Source organism: Numida meleagris, chromosome Z (assembly GCF_002078875.1).
Source record: "Numida meleagris isolate 19003 breed g44 Domestic line chromosome Z, NumMel1.0, whole genome shotgun sequence".
Taxonomy (NCBI): domain Eukaryota; kingdom Metazoa; phylum Chordata; class Aves; order Galliformes; family Numididae; genus Numida; species Numida meleagris.
In genome coordinates, this window is record NC_034438.1 from 18,005,078 (window position 1) to 18,020,985 (window position 15,908).

Here is a 15,908-nt window from a genome sequence, read left to right on the forward strand (position 1 = left end):
AATTTTCTTCACCCTTAAAGCTTCCCGTTAAAACCTCAGAAGTTGTCCTGACATGCTCTGCCTGATATCTGCCTCCAGTTTCAAAGCTATGATGACACCATCGTGTTTGCCTCCCTGGGAACCTGGCAAAATCATGAGTACACACAAAGAGAGCCTTCACTCATTAAAACCCAGAGAGACGTAGTACAGAGAAGATTTTTTCCTTTATCTACAGATAAGGTTTTAAAGAACAGAAAGGAGGAAAGAGAGGGGAAGAAATTTGATGCATTGGTTTTCATATTCATGATTTATGTAACACTTTCATCACAGCAAATCTTAAGCTTCTTATGATCTTGCTGTTTAATCACACACACACATACTATCACCTGTTAACTGCACAAAACTTGAAGGTCCACAGTGTCCAACAAAGGCACACAATGTATACGACCCACAGTGCTGTGAAATGCAGCATGGCAAATGGGATGACACAGGTCACAACGCTTTGGCACTGCTGTCAGGGAGTGAAAGTCATTTGACTTCAGTGGAAACATGCTGACGTGCTTCCCAAGTGAGTCTGGCCTGGAGCTGGGTTTCTCTGCAGGTTGCACAAACCAGTTTACACCATGCAAACCCTCCTGCGTGTGGCCACGTGGGAGCAGATGGATGCTTTTGATGCTGGTCTCTTGTTCTTGTGATCCACCCCAGACCCCTCTGCCCATGTCCCTGCTGTTCCTTAGTTACCAGAGCTTGGATTCTAGGGAGTGAAATACACAGCATGCACTTGGCTTTTCTTATTCTACTTTTTTTTTTCAACAAAGCACTTCATTGCATCAGATTAGCAAATGGTTTTTCGCATATACTAAACACAGTCTTGAACAGTTCCCATAATATTAATATGTGGTGTCTTTGTCTTCAGGGCATTTGCTATTACCAGATGTTTCTCTCTCCTGCTGTTGAGAGAACCTCAAAATTGCAACATAAACTGCAAAATGCATTCCTCTGTTTCTTAACTCTTGCTCCCACATTTTCACCTGATTTTAATCAACATAGCTGAAATCAGTCTGAGGCAGATATTTGGCTCTTCTGGAGATACTCTGCCAAGCACCTGGCACTAGCTGGTTGGTAACTCCTAATGCAACAGGATATATTTCACACACTGGGGATACATGAGTAGCAGGCTGTGAAGTTCTGAGGTGGTGCATCCTTGGGATGACAGATGGTCTTCTGAGAGTTGTGCCTGTAGAAGGGGTCATGACCCTTTGGTGGCTTATCACTGCTCTTCTACCCTGTGGTGCTGCATGGCATCACTGGCCATGAATTGTGTTTCTCCCTTCTCACTGTGTCTAGCAAAATCAAGTGGGGAAGTTTTAAACTTCAGTTAGTCCTAATTTTTCTCCCTCCTATCCTGACAGAGCACTGTCATAAGTTGCTCACAGAGTGGAGTCTCCTCTTTGAAGATCTTTGAAAGCTACCTGGACATGGTCCTGGGCAACCCATTCTGGGTGTCCCTACTTTAGTAGGGTTGGATCAGATGGACGAACCCTGAAATCCAGAGATCCTGCCAGCCTCAATCATTCAGGGTGATTTTGTGCAAACCTCTCCAGCAGCAGAAGGCTGCAGGTAACATCTCTGGGATGGGTGCTGGTGAATGATGGAGGCCATCATCTTTCCAACCAGTGTCTGGATCTGGCAGTGTGAGTGGTATCTCTAAAAATTTTCCTGATAACTATCTTTTCTACAAGATCAGTGCTCTGCAAAAGTGTATGGGAAAGAAAATGAGCAGAAGTCTGAGACTGGGTTTATGACAGAGCATTACTTATAATAGAATTGCCTGAGTTGGAAGGGACCATGAAAGTTCATCTAGTCCAACTCCCCTGCAGTGAACAGGGACACATACAGCTAGATCAGGTTAACCAGAGCCCTGTCCTGTCAGCTATTCTGATGCCACAATAACTGAGAAAACTCTCTAAATGGACTAAGCGCTGACACTGTCCAGCCTGACCTTGAATGTATTCAGGATGGGGCATCCACCGCTTCTCTTGGCACCTTGTTCTAGTGCTTCACTACCCTTACTGTAAAAACCATTTTAACATTTTCCTCATATCCAATCTAAATCTCCCCTCTTTTAGTCTGAAACCATTTCCCTTGTCTTGTCACAACAGATCCTGCTAAAATGTCTGTCCCCCTTCAGATACTGAAGGGCTGCTCTAGGTCTCTCTGGAACCTTCTTATCTCCAGGCCGAACAGCCCCTGCTCTCTCAGCCTAGCCTTGTAGGGGAGGTGTTCCATCCCTTGGATCATTTTTTTGTGGCCCTTCTCTGGACATGCTCCAACAGGTCCATGTATCTCCTGTACTGAGGACTCCACATCTGGACGCAGAACTCCAGGTGAGGCCTCACCAGCACAGAGTAGAGGGGCAGGATCACCTCTCTTGACCTGCTGGTCATGCTTTTGATGCTGCCCAGGATACGGTTGGCTTTCTGGGCTGTGAGGGCACACTGCTGGCTTATGTCCAGCTTGCCATTCACCAGTACTCACAAGTTCTTTTTGTCAGGGCTGTGCTCCATCCTTTTCTATCCCAACTTGTATTGATACTGACCTCGCATTTGGCTTTGTTGAAGCTCATGAGTTTCACATGGGACAACTGCTTGAGCCTGTCCAGGTCTCTCTGAATGGCTTCCTGTCCATCAGGTATGTTGTCAGCACTACACAGCTTGTTGTTATCCACAAACTTGCCAAGGATGCCCTTGAACCCACTGTTGGTGTCACTGATGAGGATATTAAAGAGTATTCATCCCAGTACTGACCCCTGAGGGACACCACTCATCATCAATCTCCATCGAGACACTGAGCCAGTGATCACCACTCTCTGGGTACGATCTCATAAATTGAACAGTGCGCCCATCAAATCCATGTAGAATCATAGAATCATAGAATTAGCTGGGTTGGAAAAGACCTACAAGATCATCCAGTCCAACCATCCACCTACCACCAATAACCCTACTAAACCATGTCTCTCAACACTATATCTAAAGGTTTCTTGAACACCTCCAGGGACGGTGACTCCACCACCTCCGTGGGCAGCCCATTCCAGTGCCTAACCACTCTTTCAGAAAAGTAGAATTTCCTGATGTCCAGCCTGAATCTCCCCTGGCGCAACTTGAGGCCATTCCCCCTTGTCCTGTCACTATTTACAAGGGAGAAGAGGCCAACCCCCAGCTCACTACAACCTCCCTTCAGGAGTTATAGAGAGCGATAAGGTCTCTCCTGAGCCTCCTCTTCTCCAGACTGAACAATCCCAGCTCCCTCAGCCGCTCCTCATAAGGCCTGTGCTCCAGACCCCTCACCATCTTCGTCGCCCTCCTCTGAACACGCTCCAGGGCTTCAATGTCTTTCTTGCAGTGAGGGGCCCAAAACTGGACACAGTACTCAAGGTGTGGCCTCACCAGTGCTGAGTACAGAAGGACAATTACTTCCCTGCTCCTACTGGCAACACTATTTCTGATACAAGCCAGGATGCCATTGGCCTTCTTGGACACCTGGGCACACTGCTGGCTCATGCTCAGCTGAGCATTGACCAACACCCACAGGTCCGTTTCCTCCACCCATTCTTCCAGCCACTCTGCCCCAAGCCTGTAGTGTTGCCTGGAGTTGTTGTGGCCGAAGTGCAGGACCTGGCACTTGGTCTTGTTGAACCTCATCCCATTGGCTTCAGCCCAGAGATCCAGCCTGTCCAGATCTCTCTGTAGTGCCTCGCTACCCCCAGGCAGATCGACACTTCCTGCCAGTTTGGTGTTGTCTGCAAACTTACTGAGGGTGCTCTCAATGCCTTCATCCAGGTCAACAATAGAGATATTGAAGAGGATAGGCCCCAGCACCGACCCCTGGGGAACACTATGTGTGACCAGTCGCCAGCTGGATTTAACTCCATTCACCACCACTTTCTGGGCCCGGCCCTCCAGCCAGCTCCTTACCCAGCAAAGAGTGTACCTGTCCAAGCCACGGGCTGCCAGCTTCTCCCGGAGAATACTGTGGGAGACAGTGTCAAAGGCTTTGCTGAAGTCTAGGTAGACCATATCAACAGTCTTTCCCTCATCCACCAGACTGGAGATCAGTTTGGTCAAGCAGGACCTGCCCTTCACAAACCCATGCTGGCTGGACCTGATCCCCTGGTTGTCCTGCAAATGCCGCATGATCTCCCTCAGGACAGTCAACTCCATAACCTTGCCTGGTACTGAGGTCAGGCTGACAGGCCTGTAGTTCCCCAGATCCTCCTTACAACGCATCTTGTAGATGGGAGTAACATTGGCAAGTCTCCAGTCTTCTGGGACCTCTCCAGTTGACCAGGAACACCGATAGATGATGGAAAGCGGCTTGGCTATCTCCTCCGCCAGCTCCCTCAGTACTCTCGGATGGATCTCGTCTGGCCCCATGGACTTGTGGCAGTCCAAGTGGAGTAGTAGTGTATTTCCAATTTGGAATGAAGAATGTTGTGGGAAACTGTGTCAAAGGCATTACTGATGTCTAGACAGATGACATCAGTGGCTCTTCCCTTGTCCACTGATACAGTTATGCCATCATAGAAGGCACTAGGTTGGTCCAGTAGGACTTACCCTTGGTGAAGCCATGCTGATTTTTAGCTTTGAGAAACCAAATCCTACTATAGATATGCTTTCTCCTGTTCCACAGGCATTCATTAGATATTTCAATCCAGATGAAGAAAATAATTCATATGAGAAAAACAATGAGAACTTTTTGTCAGTGTCTGCTTTCCTTACAAATGGGCAGCTGAAGGCAGGTCCTGACTGTTATCCTTTTTTTATCTGAAAAAAGTATTTGCTTTCCTTATCCAGTACCTTGCTAACAGCTAACAGTAGTTTTTTTTGTTTTCCCTTTTGAAAGATATTGTCAGTTTTCTGTTGCTAAATAAAAGGAGAGGTTTCAGTTCAGTAAACTGACAATTCAAGTATTGCACCAATCTATTTATAATCAAAACAAACAATGCAAATTAAATCTTAGAAGTTTTTGTAATGGCTTTAAGTATTACATTTGGCAACAGAGTGATTTTATTTGTAAAAAATCACTTCATCATATCTTGAAAAATGCCAGTAGGGTAATATGAGGACAGAAAAAGTAACACTTCATCTCTGTATAGAGGGTATCCAGGGCCAAGAGAACATCTATACTAACCATTAATTTATCACATTTCCTAAGATTGGAGGAAATTTTAGCCGAGTCTCTGCCCTGAAGGGAATTTTAGGGTAAATTGCTAAATTGTGGGTTGTATTGTAAATAGATAGGTAGCTGAAAATATGTAACAATTTCATGTAGTCTTAATGTTTTTATGATGACCTGTTATTTGAAGTAATGTGAATATTAAGAAAAAAAAAACAAACAACTTCTACAAAATCTATCCTGAATTTAATTTTGAGCTGTGCTTGCATTTCTTTCACATTCATTTACAAGGAATGTGAAGACCTCTGATTATATTGTCCAAGTGTTCACAAAGCAGTAAGCTGTAAAATTCCAAGCCCAGGGGGGCTGAAGTCTAAGCTGTGGCTTGTTGTGAGGAGGCGCTGGTGGGAGGATGCAGACCTTTATTCACTACGTAAATAAACACAATTCCTCCTCTTTGAATTTTCTTGCCTTCCTCTCTGACATGGAACCACGATTTAACGGATCAGTCACCATACAATAAAAGTAACTGACTCTTGAATATCAGTTACTTCTTTTCAGCTGTATTACAGCTTTCTAGAATTATGCCCTTTAATTGTGTAACAGTAGGGAAAGAATGTCCTCTTGGAAGGTATTGAAGAAGGGAGAAATTGTTGACTGTGAGTTACTTGCTTAATTCTAATATTTTATTCATGTATGCAGTTTGGGACCATAAGGAGCATAGAAACTAATACTTTTGTATAAGATCAATTTATCTTACTGGAAAAGTGTATGTGACTGAAAGAAATTCTGCAAAATAAAAAATAAAAATGGTGTCAGGACAGTGGTCTGAGAGATCTGGGGCTCTTCAGCCTAGAGAAGAGAAGGCTCCAGGGGAAACTTATAGTGGCCTTCCAGTACCTGAAGGGGGCCTACGGGAAAGCTGGGGAGGGAATTCTTATAAGGGCAGGTAATGAGAGGACATGGGGAAATGGTTTTAAACTGGAAGATGGTAGATTTAGAATAGATACTAGGAAGACATTCTTTACTGTGAGTGTGGTGAGACACTGGAACAGGTTGCCCAGTGAGGTTGTGAATGCCCTCTCCCTGGAAGCATTCAAGGCCAGGCTGGATGGGGCTTTAAGCAACCTGGTCTAGAGGGAGGTGTCCCTGCCTATAGCAGGGGGGTTGGAACTAGGCGATCTTAAAGGACCCTTCCAACCCAAACCATTCTGTGATTCTCTGATGATCTCTCTTTTCCATTCTCATTGCATTACGCTGCACCATTAATTCCAGTAAGAGAGCATGAGTAAAACACAGAATCACAGAATCGCCAAGAGTTTGGAAGGGAACTCTGGAGATCAACTGTTCCAACCCCCTGCTAAATCGGGTTCGCTACAGTTGGTTGCACAGGGAAGCATCCAGAAGTGTTTTGAATATCTCCAGAGAAGGAGACTCCACAACCTCTCTGGGTAGCTTGATCCTGTGCATCCAGTACCGGATTAATTTTGACTTGCATAAAAACAATACCCAACACTGAAGAGGTCAATAAAAGAACGAGTCCACTTCCCTAACTCTTTTTTTTTTTGCTCTGTAGTTGGCTATAGGTACAATATTTTTTACCTTCCTCAAGCTATTTTGATGATACACATTGGTTAAATTAGTATAGCTGTGTGCATGTGCACTCTTCTTTAGCCATAGAAGTGGATATATTTGAATTTCAATAGTGCTGGCTACTTTAAAAAAAAAATCTATAATTAAATCAACATTAGCTTCTATTCTCAAACAATAATACTGGATCAGAGTGAATAATTAATTAACTAAAAACTGTTCTGATTTTCAGTTTAAGCATGTGTGAAATCTGGCCTAGGATCAAATAGGAGATGAAAAATCCTACTGGTAAGTGGAAAATTATTTTCCATGTCCCCAACTGCAACGGCTATGCTGAATTTAGTTGAGAAGTTCTCTAGAACTACCAGGTGCCCTGAACTTTCTTCTCCCTTGTAAGGTTTAATTTTTGTCTATGTTGAGATGCTAGCGTAGAACAGAACAGTTATTTAGAGAACAGTTATTTCCAAGATGAATGTATATCATTGATAGTTGTAAATCACAGTATAACAGTTTCTTATAAATCAGCAAGTTTTGGTAAATAACCTGACTTGCCAAAAGAAAAGTTCAGATCCATGTGTTGTTTGAGATTTGCTTTCTTTTCTCCTGATATGTACAGACTACCTTTTTTGGTGCACAGCAACACAAAGCTGTCTGTGTTGGGTCGGTGTTTACCTCGATTTGTAGGTAGGGCATCTGCTTGCAGATTTTTCCATCATGATTCCCAGATGGAACTTTTACTCTCAGCTACTCTGAGTCACTCTGTGCTGTTTTAGTTTGTGTGCTGCTTCAAACAGTTTACCCATTGAGATAATTACTGGAGTTAGCGGACTCCTGATAATTTATATAGTTGCATAATAGTTCTCATGTATATAATGCAGTTAATTTTTTAAAAATCATGTTACCTTTTCCACCTTGAAAAAATATTTTCTATCCACTGAGACAAGCAATGTGGAGCCACAGATTACAAGCTACTGCATTTTGAACAAGCCCATGAATTCTTGGCTTTGTTCAGAAGAAATATTTTTTGAGCATTTATTGCCAAAGTAAGATGACGGTAGGTGTTCCTTCTTCCAAACCACACCGCGGCTCTGATTTCCACAACGGCGGTACCCTGCCCAAGAAGACTACTCCTCAACAGTGCTTTTTTATTTCTGGAGCAAATTGTTTAGCAAAACATTTCTGCTGTGTGTCTTGATTTGCTGGATGAGGGATAACGTTGGTGTTTTTTTTCCTCAGACAGATCTTATCTTGGAGTTAAGAGATGAACTTGTGTTTCTGCTTATTTTCCACTAGAGACCTCCATCAGCCCAAATAACTAGTTGCTTAGTAGTTATGATTACTGGGCGTGACTCAAACAGCTGAGGAGGATATGGCCTTGCCAGCTGACCTCGGGGAAAAGGTGGAGTCCCAGGTCAAAGGAAAATGTCTCTGTGAACATTTTTTTTTCTCAGAGAAATTGAAGTTTGTCCAAACAGGTGTGTTGTGAGAACTTGAAGAGGAAGGAATTTTTATGCCTTCAAGCAATGACACAGAGATGGCAAGAATGATATAATCTAAAGCATGCCTATGGTTTTCATAATGTGCCCATGAAGAACTTGAAAGAAGGCTTCCTCTTTCTGAAAAGACCAGCCTATGTACATCCAGCCATCTTGCACTGATGAGCCTAAGTGCATGTACATCCAGTTCCTGTGAACTTAGGAATCTGGAAATAAGATCCATGATTTACAAGAATCACAGCAATAAGAGGGGGAGGGTGGCTTCCAGCATTTGAGGTCAGAGCAGGAGGAGCCTGGAATTCTTGGATTGTTTTGCTGGACTTGTTTAACTCAATGGCCAAAGCTCTGCTTCCTCCAATGAAACAAAACAGCTAAGTTTGCAAGATCTGCCAGGACTCAATGAAAAGTTCTGGTTTTGGCTTTTGCAAGTGATTTATCCCTTGAGTTCAGATTTTCGGACTTTTTTGGTAGGTACTCTGACAGAATAGCATTTTGGTTTATTTTGGCAAGAAGCTCATCCGCTGTATTATCAACACCAACACTTCCTGTGATAGAAATTATTTTTTAAGACATTCTCAACAACACCAGGACTACCTCTAAAACACATTCTGCTGTGTGATAACAGCAGTTATCTTTCACAGTCCTTAATTCTCTTGAGTGAAAGTAGCCAGTTAGCAGAAAGTACCTGAAATACACTTTAAAAAATTCTATAAAGTTTTTAATACTTCATTAATATAATGGTTTGATTATCATACTCCTGTTCATGCAACAGCAGTTGCTTCTTATTTGAGACCACTGTTTATCTATTTTTAGGAGGCTAAAATTTAGTTCAGTCAGTAAAGTATAACTAAAACTGCTGACTTTATTCAGTATATTTCTGGAAATTTTACGCTTCCTTTGCTGTAGGTAAACTTTATTGCAAAACTGAAATTTGAGCTATTTGGATTTCAGTTTCACATGTCAGCTCTTTCATACAATCTGCAGTACTATTTCGGAATAAAAGGCTGTATTTCTTCTTTGTGTTTAGATTTATGTATGGATGTTGCTCAACTGTGCTTGCTGGGACTGATTCTGTGCTTACATTTAAATACATGCTTCAGTGCAGAAAAGGCATTATACATTGGGAAAACTGTAGAGGGACTTACTAAACCTGATAAAGGTTGTCTGCTAATATAAAATATTGTCTGCTATTTAGACAGCTGGTTGTATCTTTCATGTCCCTTAAGATCTGTCATGGCTAATCAATCAGTAGTGATTTGCTTAATATGTTACTGCGCCTACCAGAGAAAGATCACTCTTAGAAGGTGGTGAACTGTGAAATGGTTGTTGCCTATTTTAAAAGCTGAAATGATTATGAGGTGTTTTAAAGCACAGCACTGATAGGGGAAAATTCAATTAGTTTTACACATCTGGGCAATGATTGTATACTTGATCCAGATGTGCTAGGATTGTACTGAAGTGAAAAAACAACTGCTAAAAACCTCAACAAATGCATTTGTTGTTTCACGGAATATGTTAATAAAATATGCTTTATTCTCAGAAGTGCTTATGATCTCAGATGGTGAATGCTCAGCAAATGTGAGAAAACAGTCTTTTTTTGTTGCAGTTCATGTTTTACATCATGTTTCCCTTAAAAGGGAAGGTGAGTTCTTGACCTCTATAGTGCCTTTTCTGAGGGAATGTGTACGCTTTTTTCAATATTGTTTGTTAACTTTAGCCTGGCTTGAAAGATATTTCAAAAGCAGTCTTCCTTTCAAGACGCATGGTTGCCTAAGGACTGGAAAATTATTTGGTACGTTCCTCGTCAAGCATTTTTGGCTGCTCTTGGAAGTAATTAAAACTCTTTACAAGACTGTTTTAACCAAGGGGTTTAAAAATACAAAATTCAGAAAATCTATGTTCATTTCAGGTTATAAACAGGTACTTTCAGTGGGGAGAATTGAGACACACTTGTAGTAGTGCCCAGCTATTGCTTACTAAGTCCTCAAGCCCTACATTGTCGGACCTTGAGGCCCCCGAGATTCAAACCATCTTTCAAGAATGTCTTCAAGGGTCAGGTCATGCATCAGTTTGCCTTATACTGATTTTTCTTGGGGAGCTGGAGGTAATGGTGTGTGCCAGAGAGAGCTTTATCACTTCTGTGAGACTGCTGATTGCAAACAGTGCAACATTCCTCCGTCTTGGGAACCATCACAGGCTCTGGGAGAGACTGAGACATCAGCAGAACAACAAAGACAAGAAGTCTTTAGACTTTAAATTGCAAATGAAATTAATCAAGCAGTCTACATCTAGTCCTTGGGAGCGATGAATATTAAAACCTATGAGTCATGTCAGAAGTCTCACTGTATTAAAAAAAATCTTACCGACAATGAAACAGGAGCCATACTGAGAACACGGCTGACAGAAGTTGCTAAGACTGTCAGCTCTTCCTGGAATGGTAATGCTTTGGGGACCTACCAAAATAAGCATGCAGATATTCACTGTGAGTAGACATGGCTCAGGTATGTAACTGAGCTTTTATGAAACAAACACCATCAGGAAGTAGACAAAGGAGAATTAACAACACCTGAAATTCTCACCCCTCCTTATTTTGATGCTGTTTTGTGTGAGAATCTCAGAAACTTCATGACAACATGAAATTTCACATAAAGTATGCACTTATAGCCTGTCCATGATTGTTTTGGTTACCTGGCATAGCTTGAAATTTTGCTTTCTTACATGACTGTAGCAGTGGTAAAAATACTTTACTTCCAGTTATTTTGAAATCTGCAGTAGATATTACACTCGGTGATTCAGCCCATGATAATAATAGGAAAAGGGAAGTTTACTGTAGAATATCAACCCCCTTCATCTTGGCCCCAGCCGGCGCACAGTGCCAGCACAGCCACCAGTTCACACAGCAGGCAGGAAGTCATGCCCGGTCAGGCAGGTGAGCAGAAAGCCAGCGGAGAGAGCGCAGTGAGAGCTCTCGGTGAGAGAGCTTGACCTGGAAAAACTGTTCAAGCAAGCTGCATGCAAAAGAGATTGTGTGTTTTCCTTAGAACTGGTGAAAGCACTGAAGGGTCCAAGCAATTTCAAAAGCATTTGCAAAACTCCGTGCAGTGATGGAAGAGCCAGAAGAGAGTATATTGCAGAGGTTTTCATCCTCAAAATGGGTCCAGGTTTCCTGGCAACCCTTCTGTTGGTGGACAATGCAAGTAAAACATTGGGCAGTGTCAGTGGTTTTGCTGTACTCATGACATCTGGTGAAGAACGAAGTGTCGTTGTAACACTGTCAGTGGGCAGATATGTGTTATCATCCCCTTTTTGTTCTGTTCCAGCTTTTACCTTAAGTCTGGTGTTTATGCAATCTTGTGTGACCAGAGCTGCTTTTGCTGTTTTTTTGTGAGAGTGGACATATCTATGAATGACAAACTTGGAGGGGGACTCTGTGTACTGTCCCTAGCATGCTTCCTGGTTTGGCACCATGTAGGAATAGAACATTAGGGATAAGGATTAAAAGCACTTGAGAAAGCACTGAAGATTGCAAAATATTGCTGAGCATCCTCCATTCTCCTTGAAGCCAGTGTAAGTTGAGTGCTAATGGTCTCAGATGAGTTATTTAGACCTTCACTAACTTCCAACGTGTTTAAAATTTTAATATAAAATGTTCTAAGATTAAAATCATGGAAACTTAAAATATCTCAAGTTGGAATGGACCCACAAGTTGAGTCCATTGAGTCCAACTCCTGGGTCCATATAGGACCGCTCAAAAATCAGACCATCTGTCTGAGAGATTTGTCCAGGTGTTTCTTGAACCTTGGCTGCTCGGTGCCATGACCACTGCCGTAGGGATCCTGTAGAGCCTAATAACCCTCTCCTAAAAAACCTTTTCCTGATATCCAATGTGAGCATCCTCTGTTGCAGCTTCATGCCATTCCCTCAGGTTCTGTTGCTGGTCACACTAGTGGCATGCCAGACAGAAGATTCTCATATTGACTGAGCCATGAGCGTGTGGGGCACATCCCACTTCAGTCAGCCTGTTAGGCTCTGTTTGAGATCAGAAGTCCCAATGTTTCCGCATAACATTGCTATTCGTCAAATTCATCATGACAGATCTCCTGAGAAGGCAAGGCAGGCTTCATCCACTGCCTCTATCCCTTCAGCTCTGCTAGGTCTTTGCAGAAAGGTCACCTCTTATGGGTCTAGCTCAGATCACCCCAATGTCAGACTCTCCTGCTGCTTATGAAGCTCTTGTGCATGCCTCCAGCAATGTGAGTGGGCTGGCCACTGCAGTACCCAGGCAGCTCTTAACACAACATTCTGTTCTGCTTTTGGAATTTGAGACTCTGAAATGTCTGGACTTTAAATAGTAGAAACCTCTCCACTTAGTAATAGTACTAAATTACTTGTTTGTAAGTATTCAAACCACTGGTAAAACAAGTTTAAATGTACCAGGATAGCAATCCCAGCATGTACTCTCGGGACCTCAGCTGTGGTGCTGTGCTTGCAGGCTGTGGGCAGTGAGAACAAACCTTTCACTGCTCACAGTGGCTTGGGGAAAATGAACTAGGTAACTCATTTGAAGGAAATGATTTTTTGGGACTGATTAATATGGTTTCTCAGAAAATTTCTCTTCTAGCCTATGATAACTAGGCTAAAAAGCTGACTTTGATTTGCATGACTACCTCCTGATTCCCAGTCTTTTCTGAAGAAATCAAGGAAACATAAAAACTATTGGCTTGACCTGTCTAGGGAGCTCATGAAGAATGTAGGATGTTCATTGTCCTGTAAGTTATACATCCCTGCCTCTTTTCTGTCTAGTGATGCTATAACTAAAAAAATAAAAAAACCCAGCCCAAACACCCAATAAACAAACAAAAAGAAGCAAAACACATTTTCTTTAGTTTCATTTTTACCTTCTTTACATTCCTTCTGTTGTTCCATTCTATGAAATAATATTTTAAAATTTTGAACTTTTAAAACCTTGTCTCTCTGTCCCTCCCTCTGGAAACTTCTCAGACTTTCTCTTTATATAAAGACTGAACATACTGTCAGGCTATGAATGTTTATTATACTGTTAGTACATAATACACAAGCAATGTACTCTTTTATGTAGCTACATAAATATTTTCTGAAAATCATATTCCTAGATTATCCAACACTGCTACAATACTTCATGATTTTTAATAAATCTTACATTCCAAACATGGAATCTCAATTTCCCTGCAAAACAAATGTTTCCACAGTGATCCATGAATCCTGTTCATTAATAGTGCTTTCTAACATTGATATTAAACAATTTGTATTGTCTTCCTAACAGAAAATAACATAACAGTTTAACTGAAAGTGTAAATGATCAGAAGTGGAAATATAGATTGATTTTGCACAGATGCAGTGTGTTTTGTAAAAATGATTAAATTACACCAATTTTGCTATATTCCTAATAAGATTTTAAAAGGTTTTAGGAGTATAGAATTTTTTTTCCATCTTGGCAGAAATAAATTTTATGTAATAGATTAGTGTGGACATGCATTAGCTTGGAAAAGTGAGATAACTGCTGACTGCATCTATCAAATAGACTCTTAATCATATGTTTGACTTCAGAAGTTGAGTCATTTTAAAAATGTAATTCCAAACAAGTATATGTCTAACCAAAATTTTCAGAAGAAATTGTGTATTCTTTCACTATTGCTTCCCTAAGTCCTTCAAGTATTTTAGCAGCACAAGAAAGAAAACCTTTAAATGATGGAGCTGTCAATTCCAAGGCATTTTTCTTCCATAAATGGAGGCCATTTCTGTTTTCAACAGACAACTGGAGTGTTGTGAAATGAGAGGTTTTTTTATATACCTTTTGAAAACCTATAATTGAGACCAAATTTGGATTCTGATACTATATCTTTACTAAATTGCTGTATTTTCTTTGCCATGCTAAAACTCTGAAAAATAAGATGATTTTAGATCAGAAACGATGCTTTTACATGTGAGAGCTTCTTGAAGAAACTGACTGCCTGTATTTCTTCTATATGGCAGGTCATTGCCGGCTGCTGAGTGCTTCCCTTTGGAGACTCATGGAAGTCAGAAAGGTCTACAAATCTTTTCCTTAAATGTCACATATTTGAATAGGTATTTTCACCGGAGCGAGTGATTAGATAAGATAAAATGAAGTACGAAACCTACTGAGTAATTTATTTAATATTTGGAAGTGAAAATATTAGAAGAATTGCTTTAAGCCGATCCCAAAATATTGAGATTTATCTCCATTTTCTTAAAGATTTTCTTTTTCTCCTGTTAAATTTGAGTTCTCTATTTCGGGATTGTTCTCCATTCACCCCCTTCCACCCTCCTCCCCATAGATACTTGGATGGTTTCTGACAACATGGAAGTGAATTCTTGACAAAAAGAAAATGAAAAAATTGTCCATTCTCATGAGATGTTTCAACAGACTCTCCCAAAAGTATCAGTGTTGGCCACAATGGCGCATTTAGGTTTAGAAATATAATTTCCTCAGTAAGCAGATTGATACAAGAGTAACGGCTGCAGTAATTGTTGCTTCTTAATTGATGCTTATGTATGGGTTTGAACTATTGTCAAGCTATCTCAGGATAGCTTACTATAGATTTTGTGCACTTGTCCTACTCTAGTGCTGTGTCTGTGTTTCTGGAGTCCTTCAGGTCAGAACACCAAAATACCTCCCTGTGAGAGCCTCCTTTCTGTTACCTGGAGAGTCTTGTGCTGTTTCATGGCTGACTACTCAAAGAATACAATTGTGGGAAGGGTTTTTGAAAACAAGGTATGTTAAAAAAAAATCATATTTTGTTTTAATCCTTTCTTTCTTAAAAATTACTGTGGAGCACAAAAGAGGTATTAGGTTTTGAATCTCTATAGCATGGATGTCCAACCTTTTAGCTTGCCTAGGCCCCGTTGAGTAAAGAGGAATTTTCTTGGGCCACATATATAGGTTGCTCTGAATGTAATGCCCCCTAATTTTTCCATGGAAAATACAAGAAATACAAAGAACACAATAACACTATTTGTGTTTTGTTTTCAACAATCACCACCAGTAGCTGTGCATTTTTGCCAGCAATGAACAAAAGCTTGCATGCTGTGTTCATAAAAATCTGCACCAGCAGAGGTGACCCACTGTCACTATTGCCATTGCTGAAATGCACCACCCACTGCCTCACTGTGCTCGTATCCTGTTTGGTCTCCATCAACATTCAGCGAGTTCGAATGTCAGTGGGTGCCATTTTTTCTGCATGGAAGAATTCGGTGACACACCTTTGCTTCATATGCACTCCCATGTCAGATGTCATTTTGTCAGACTGCCCCTCTGCTGCCATCTGTCACATGGCAACAAAATGTAACGGGACATTGGCAGAAAGGCTCAACCTCTACTGTCATACCACCAGCATCCATCTCTGACACTGTGGGCCAACAGAATAAAACAGGAGGCATTACTTTCAGAGCTGCCCTCATAAAATATACAATATATACAATATGCAACATTTAAATTTTTCATATTTTTCTTAAAACATTAAGAAAAAAGGAACAACAACATAAAACTAGCCTTGTTTTTATGGAACTAACACACAATGCTGGTTTAATAGCAGTAGTTTCAATTTTTAGTGAGCTCTTGAGCTGTTCATCAGACATTTTTGATGAATTTTTACTCTTCTTCTACTTCGT

The 15,908-nt window shown here is 41.2% G+C and overlaps 1 long non-coding RNA gene across 1 annotated transcript in view; it reads left to right on the forward strand.

Annotated features, from left to right (window-relative positions):
• Window positions 1–15,272, forward strand: part of LOC110389273 — a 45,978-nt gene extending 30,706 nt beyond the window's left edge. Inside the window, exons 4-5 of the long non-coding RNA XR_002433103.1 lie at window positions 6,977–7,032; window positions 14,253–15,272. This is a non-coding gene — a long non-coding RNA (uncharacterized LOC110389273). The remainder of the gene's footprint in view (window positions 1–6,976; window positions 7,033–14,252) is intronic.